The sequence below is a fragment of the Bos javanicus genome, chromosome 12 (genome assembly GCF_032452875.1).
Source record: "Bos javanicus breed banteng chromosome 12, ARS-OSU_banteng_1.0, whole genome shotgun sequence".
Taxonomy (NCBI): Eukaryota; Metazoa; Chordata; class Mammalia; order Artiodactyla; family Bovidae; genus Bos; species Bos javanicus.
Window position 1 is genome coordinate 10,186,959 of NC_083879.1, and position 8,202 is coordinate 10,195,160.

Genomic DNA, 8,202 nt, shown 5'->3' on the forward strand with positions numbered 1-8,202 from the left:
TATTTAGGGATATTTTTGAAATGTAATGGTAAGTGTTCTCGTGTATACCCCAAATGTGGATTTTGTGTAATGGCAATTTAAATTTAGGTGTTTGGGAGCCAGGGCACAGTTCGTAAAACGAGCTCTCGAGATGTCCCAGTTGCTCAGACAGAAGTATTGAATACTCTCTACATTGACCAAAGGGATGGAATCAGCAGAGCCGTGACAACTCTGCAAACGGATGAGGGGTCCATGCTTGGGGGTCACCCAGTGTTCTTTAGGGAAGGAATGTCTTCTTTTCCTCAATCTACCTTCTTTTCTACCACTGGACTCAGAGATGGAAAGATGAGGTTTCTCTCCTTCTATTGCCTCAGCTTCCTCTTTGAGTATGTTGCGAGGCGGAGGAAACGGTTAGAAACAGAGGAGAAAAGAAAAAATTGAAAATGCCACATTAGAGCATTAAAAAAAGTCAAGTTTGCTAAGAAAAGGTGGTAGGGAATATTGGCAATGTCAAGTCTCTCCACTTATTGGGTTCCCACTTTACGACAGACTTCAGAGCACTCCAGCAGAGGTATGGAGAGTGAAACTTAAAACTTTGTGGGTGTCTTCTTGTTTCTGTAAATACGATGGGACTGCTATCTCTGGCACATGTCTTAAAATAAATTCATCAAGGAAAGAGCTGGTTTTAATGTAATATGTAAAGTGAACAAAACAGAAATGCTGAGTACCCTTCTACTCTAGAAGCAAATGTTAAAAGATATATATAGAGAGAGAGAAAGAGAGAGAGAGAGCGCGCGCACGTGTGAGAGAGAGAGCTGGTTTTAAAACCTCCAGTGCAAGGTGCCACAAGCCTGAGAAATTGTTTCCTCTGATCTCTTGGGTTTTAATGACTAGCTAGCAGCATTCAATTACAAGCTGGCCATTAACAAGAAATCTAATTGCTATTAGCAAACAGGTAAACAACTCATATTGACATTACGAAGTGCTCAGAGGGCCATTTTAGAGTATCAAGTGAAATGAAGGTTTTCTTAAGAAAAAATAGATAATTATGCATTTATTAAAAAGTATTGCCCCTCTATTCCACATACATAGAAATATAGGAATAGATCAATGGTGGTGAACTATCACACTTTTCTTTTAAGTGCATGCAAATAAAGCTGCTAAGCCACAAAACTCATTAGGTAAGGATTAAATCTTTACCATTATTTATGGTTTCAAAAACTTAAGTCACTATTGGAAATTTGTCTTTTGACCAAAAATGATCAGGAAAGAGCTTACTTGTGATTATATTATTTTTTAAATGGATATACATATATTTGTTAAATTCCAATTATTAAATATGTACTTAAATGCTATGTAACCTTTATTAAACCAGAGAAAAGGGAAAACATTTTAAAAATGCAAGGAGAAATGTGAGTTTAAGACAACAAAATGTTCTGTCTTATTTCAACACAGTTTCAAATTCTCACCTTCTTGAAAAAAATCGATTTTGATTACTTTGACTAGAGTGCCAAAGTTACTCTTTTCCTATTACAGAGTCACCTAGGTGATTTTGCATCACTTTGTGGTTTCTTAGAGCTTAAAAACACACACGCCTACAAAATCAACAAACACCTTCCAAAATCTCTTCCTCTCTAGGTTGGAAGAGTTACAGCTGTGAGTTTCAATCTGCAAAGAGATCTTATCAAAAAAAAAAAATTAATAAAATAAAAATTATATTTATTATTATAAGAACTTTCTTTATCTATGTATCAACCCCATATCATTGATTATCAAGAGGAAGGATAGACATATTGGAAGTTTACTAGTGATTGAAAATTCTTAAGGTAATTTTCTATAACCACAGATGTTCAAAATTGAGTCTTAGTGAAGAGAGGGTTATATATTAAAGTCTGTTATCAATGTAATAATCATGTTTAGAAAAACTGAATTTTACCTGGAATTATTATTATTTAATGGGCTTCTGTGGTGGTTCAGATGGTAAAGGATCCACCTGCAATGCAGGATATGTGGGTTCAATCCTTGGGTCAGGAAGATCCCCTGGAGAAGGAAATGGCAACTCATTCCAGTTTTCTTGCCTTGGAAATCTCATGGACAGAGGAGCCTGGCAGGCTACAGTGCTTGGGGTCACAAAACGGTCAGACACAGTTTAGTGACTAAGCAGCAACAGCAGCATGTTTTAAAAATAAACTTCTAAGACTTATTTACAAAACAGACTCACAGACTTAGAGAATGAACTTATGGTTGCCCAGGGGAAAGGATGAGGGGAAGGGAAAGTTAGAGAGTTTGGGACGGACGTGTGCACACTGCTCTGTCTTAAACAGACAGCCAGCAAGGACCTGCTGCAGAGCACAGGGAACTCTTCTCAATGTTATGCGGCAGCCTGGATGGGAGGGGAGCATGAGGGAGAATGGGTCCAGGTACATGTATGGCTGAGCCCCTTTGCTGTCCACCTGAAATGATCACAACATTGTTAATCGCCCAGGAAAGTGTTATTTGCTAAGTTGTGACCCCACGACTGCAACCATCCAGGCTCTTCTGTGCATGGTGTTCTCCAGGCAAGAATACTGGAGTGAGTAGCCATTCCCTTCTCTAGGGGATCTTCCCAACCCAGGGACTGAACCCAGGTTTCCTGCATTGCAGATGAATTCTTTACTGTCTAAGTCACCAAGGAAGCCCGTTAATTGGCTATGCTCCAACATAAAGTAAGAAGTTTAAAAAAAATAAACTTCTATGTATTAAAGAGGATCTGAAGGGGACTGTAAAACTCATACAATGCCAAAACCATCTCAAACGTGTTCTTGGTAACTGTTTCCTTGGTACTGTAGACCTTTAGCCCAGATGGAGAAGAGTGGATGAGATATTTACCCCAAACCTCAGTTTAGAAAGGTCCACAGCATCCCCACCCCACACAGACATTCATTACCCCACTGGATAATAAAATAGCCCCAGTGGTGAAGAAAATATAGAATAATCATGTTCTCTCTTGTCTCCAGTCTAAGTCTGTGCCACTTTGCAAATTCATTTTCTCTTGTTTTTCTCTTTGGAGACAGAGAACAGCTGGTTGTCATCTTCCAAATACTGTAACAATCCCTCATACACTGAAGACAGTAATTAAGTCATCCCCTCAGCCTTCTCTTTTGAGAAACTCAAATTTCTTTTTAACACAGATTATCAAAAAATTGCCACAGACTTGGACATGAAAATTGTTATTGCTAAGACTTTCTCTGTAAACTCCATTTGTTTCTGTAAATACTCTTTTGCCAGGAAAACAAGGCTTCCATGGAGTTGGGCCCCTGCCTTCTAGATTTATTCTTTAGTCAACATAAGTTCACTGGTGAACTTGGGTTCTCTCTTAACCTCCCACAGACGCTTTGCTGTTCTCAGATAAACTTGTGTGACTCTTACCTCCCAGTCACCTTTCACTCTTTGCCTCCACCCCCTCACCTTCTAAAATGAGAAAATGTTAGGAGGAGCAGGTTCCTCGGCAGCCATGACGAGAGTGCGGCTCCCGTGTGACATTCCCACCTGCGGGAGTTTTCTCCATAGGGTACTGTGCTAGTATGGTAATAATATTTTAAGAGAAAAAGCTTTCCTTTTCACTGTGTTCATATCTTTTAAAAAAATTGCATTCATCACACGGAGATCTGAAAGGGAAAAGAAAACAAAAACAGATTTACTGACTGTGTGATTTGAGGCAAATGATTTAATCCCACATGTCCTTCATTCTTCAAATGGGAATAGGATAGCTCAAGGAGTTGTTACTGACCAAGGTTCTTGGCCTCCTTAATCAACAGAAATTGATCAGAGGCCAGACAAGAAATTCAGGCAAAGCTTCACTGGGGCCCTTACTGCAGCAGTGGGGAGCGAGAATAGGTTAAAAAAAAAAAAAGGCTTTCCTTTGCTCTCTGGCTTGCTCACCCAGCCATGGAGGGTGAGCTGGTCCTTTTTATGGGGTGAGGGTTGGGGCGGGTCCAGGGCTTGGGCTGAGAGGTGGCTCAGATGGTTGGATCATACCGTTGATGGTTTTGCATGCAGGGAACATGCGCAGTGCCCTGCTTTTGCCCCTCGTTCTTAGTGGCAGCTGGGTTTATGGTGTCTCTGTACCTTGTAGTCCATAATTTATCCCGACCGCACGTGCATGCAGTTCTTTTTAGTCCCTTATAGTTTTTTTGTATTTTATTGTTCCATAAGACATTTGTCCAGGTGTAAGCACTGCAGCAAAGGGTCCCAGGTCCCAGGTCCCAGGTCCCAGCCAGTCTCAGAGTTGTGTTGAGGAATGAATGAAATTGCACGTTACCCGCCCACCTGCCTGACAAAATTCCTTCCCCTGGCAATTGTGTGACATGCTTGTTGTTTGGTGTAGTGTTCTTTATGAAAATACAGTGGATTGATGAATCAGTTCTTTGGGGTCACATATTTGGATTTAAATAAGGGCTTCCTGCAGTTTTAACTAAAAAACCAAATGACTCTGAAAATAAACATTCCAATTAGCAAGTCAGACTTGAAAAAACTATGTTTTAGGTAGGGACATCCCCTGAATAAGGCAAACTAACCCACAAGTGTGTGATTTCATCTCGAATGTGAGGCAGAAGCATGTTTATTTAAAGACAAATATATTCAATCTAAATGACCCTGAGTTGCTTATAATATAATTTTCTCTGAAATACAAAATGATATATTTTACTTTGTATTATTTCACTGATAAAGAGGACAACCCTAATCTTGGAAAAATTTGACATGCCACTCTATCCAGAATATAGATCTAGAATATTAATGCACCAACCTTTCACATCATTTTGGTTTTAATATAGTAAAATAGTTACTTCACTTGAGGATAGAATGCTTCAAGTGTGAAAAAGTGGAAATAGTTATATTTTTCTCTTGTTGTTGCTCAGTTGCCAGCTCATGCTCGACTCTTTGCAACGCAAAGACTGCAGCACACCAGCACTCCCTGATGATCTCAATTTAGCTGTTCATTTCCTCCCTCTCCTTTCTCCTCCACTGTATACAGCCTGGAAAAAAAAAAAAAAAACTTAAAACAGGTAGAATAAAGATCTATGCTCCATAAACATTTTAATAAATAATCATTTGAGAAGGGCTTGCCATCCACTTACTGGAGTTAATGGATGACTCTTAGAGTTTCATAATTTCATGATTTACCTGTTTCCTACTGTCTGTAGATAATGATTCATGATCTGCCCAGTAATTAATTTCACTTCAGTCTAGGAATTACAGAGAAGAAGTGGGAGGGAAAGAGTCTCAGGTAGGAAACAGTTATTTCTGTTAGAAAAAAAGAGAGCAAAATTAATTTTCTAAGCAGCCAAGTTAAATGGCTCAATCAGCCACCCGACAAAATGCTTCCTTACCTAATATAAGCCTCTTAAATGTCAACCAATTAAAGTCATCACTTACCTAGAAAGTTTATCTTTTCTGTGTTTAGAAGAAATCTACCTGACTATTTATATACCCAAAAATGTGGATGTGTGTGTGTCATAATTGTGAGGTGAGGGTGTGTGGAGGGATTATACATATTTAAAGCTACTTCTGCTCTTCTCTAAATGGCTCTATTAACCTGCTATTTGGTGACTCATTTTATAAGGTGATTCATTCTCACCAACAGCACATTTCTATTTTTGAAAAAGAATATGCCAATATGTCAGTAATGTTCAAACAAGTTGTGTATTTTTATGAAATACTCTACTCTAAAAGGAGCATCATTGGACATTGAACTGCAAAGAATGAGCCTGGAAAGTGCAAAAGTCTTAATGTGAATAACTGAGTGCAAAGCACCTCTTCTGAGGACTTCAGGAGCATTTCATCATTCTCATCGATACCTCTTATTTCCTCCCTCCCCAAAAAAGGAGTTAATTTGTTATTTGATAAAAGTTCAATCAAGTTCAGTAGAATCCTGCCTTGGCAAGAGTTGAAGAATATTTCTCTAGGATAACGTGACATCCTTATGTCTCTTTACTCATGCAAGAAACACAGGCTCCATCCCTGGGTTGGGAAAATCCCCTGCTGTAAGAAATGGTAACCCACTCTTCTCGCCTGGAAAATTCCATGGACAGAGGAGCATTTGTTTCATTCATTATGTCTCTAGACTGTGTGGATCACAATAAACTGTGGAAAATTCTGAAAGAGATGGGAATACCAGACCACCTGATGTGCCTCTTGAGAAACCTATATGCAGATCAGGAAGCAACAGTGAGAACTGGACGTGGAAGAACAGAGTGGTTCCAAATAGAAAAAGGAGTGTGTCAAGGCTGTATATTGTCACCCTGCTTATTTAACTTACATGCAGAGTACATCATGAGAAACATTGGGCTGGAAGAAGCACAAGCTAGAATCAAGATTGCCGGGAGAAATATCAATAACCTCAGATATGCAGATGACACCACCCTTATGGCAGAAAGTGAGGAGGGACTAAAAAGCCTCTTGATGAAAGTAAAAGAGGGGAGTGAAAAAGTTGGCTTAAAGCTCAACATTCAAAAAACTAAGATTATGGCATCTAGTCCCATCACTTCATGAGAAATAGATGGGGAAACAGTGGAAACAGTGACAGACTTTATTTTCCTGGGCTCCAAAATCACTGCAGATGGTGACTGCAGCCATGAAATTAAAAGACGCTTACTCCTTGGAAGGAAAGTTATGACCAACCTAGATAGCATATTCAAAAGCAGAGACATTACTTTGCCAACAAAGGTTTGTCTAGTCAAGGCTATGGTTTTTCCTGTGGTCATGTATGGATGTGAGAATTGGACTGTGAAGAAAACTGAGCACTGAAGGAAGAATTGATGCTTTTGAACTGTGGTGTTGGAGAAGACTCTTGAGAGTCCTTTGGACTGCAAGGAGATCCAACCAGTCCATTCTAAAGGAGATCAACCCTGGGTGTTCTTCGGAAGGAATGATGCTAAAGCTGAAATTCCAGTACTTTGGCCACTTCCTACGAAGAGTTGACTCATTGGAAAAGACCCTGATGCTGGGAGGGATTGGGGGCAGGAGGAGAAGGGGACGACAGAGGATGAGATGGCTGGATGGCATCACTGACTCGATGGACATGAGTTTGAGTGAACTCCAGGAGATGGTGATGGACAGGGATGCCTGGCGTGCTGTAATTCATGGGGTCGCAAAGAGTCGGGCACAACTGAGCAACTGAACTGAACTGAACTGAACAAGGTTCTATTCTACTTCCTCTCCAGACTTTTCTCTTCCATTCAATCCTGCAGTCTGGTTGATACCACTGATTGATTTTTAAATATCACGTGTAATTTAGTTACCATTTCAAAGCAAAACAACAGCATCAGATAAAGGCTAGTGAAGGGGAGAAATCATAAGCACAGGCTTGCCCAGAACTCTGTGGGGGAGACAGACAGCTGGGATCCTATTTGACAACTAACCAAGATGGCAGGACAAAGGAAGTTTAGGATTTCAGAAGGTCAGACTCTCTAGACAGCAAAGTTGGTAAAGAACAAGTTACATTTGTTAATGTAACTTCAACCCTCAACACTCCTCTAAGTAGCAACTTGACTATTTATTGTGTTTGGTCATTTGTTTCATTAATGGGCTTCCCTGGTTGTGGTAGTGGTAGAGAATCAGCCTGCCAATGGCAAGAGACACAGGCTCCATCCCTGGGTTGGGAAAATCCTGTTGTAAGAAACGGTAACCCACTCTTCTCACCTGGAAAATTCCATGGACGAAGGAGCATTTGTTTCATTCATTGTGTCTCAAGGCTCTATTCTACTTCCCCTCCAGAGTTTTCTCTTCCATTCAATCCTGCAGTCTGGTTGATACCACTGATTGATTTTTAAATATCACATGTAATTTAGTTATCATTTCAAAGGTTATGGTAGCAGAAAAAATTATCTCTAGGACTTCCAACATTATCTTCTATGGCTTATTTTCAAAATTCATTTTTAAAAATATGTATTTTTATTTGACTGTATTGGGTCTTAATTGTGGCACGCAGGATCTTTGTTACATGATGTAGGATCTTTGTTACATCATGTAGGATCTTTGTTACATCATGCGGGATCTTTCACGGTGGTGCACAGAATCTCCAATTGTAGCCTGAAGACTCTGGAGTATACAAACTCAGTAGTCGTGGCCCAAGGGCTCAGTTTCTCTGTGGCATGTGGAAGCTTAATCTCCTGACCAGGGATCGAACCCATGTTCCCTGCATGGCAAGATGGATTCTTAACCACTAGACCCCCAGGGAAGTAC

At 40.0% G+C, this 8,202-nt stretch overlaps 1 long non-coding RNA gene across 1 annotated transcript; it reads right to left on the reverse strand.

The window, feature by feature from the left end:
* Positions 1-4,766: 4,766 nt before the first annotated feature.
* On the reverse strand, positions 4,767-7,929 carry LOC133258069 (uncharacterized). Its single transcript, XR_009739791.1, has 3 exons — positions 7,660-7,929; positions 5,143-5,262; positions 4,767-4,994 (listed from the first exon to the last, which is right to left on the reverse strand). It is a non-coding gene; the product is annotated as an uncharacterized LOC133258069 (long non-coding RNA).
* Positions 7,930-8,202: the final 273 nt, after the last annotated feature.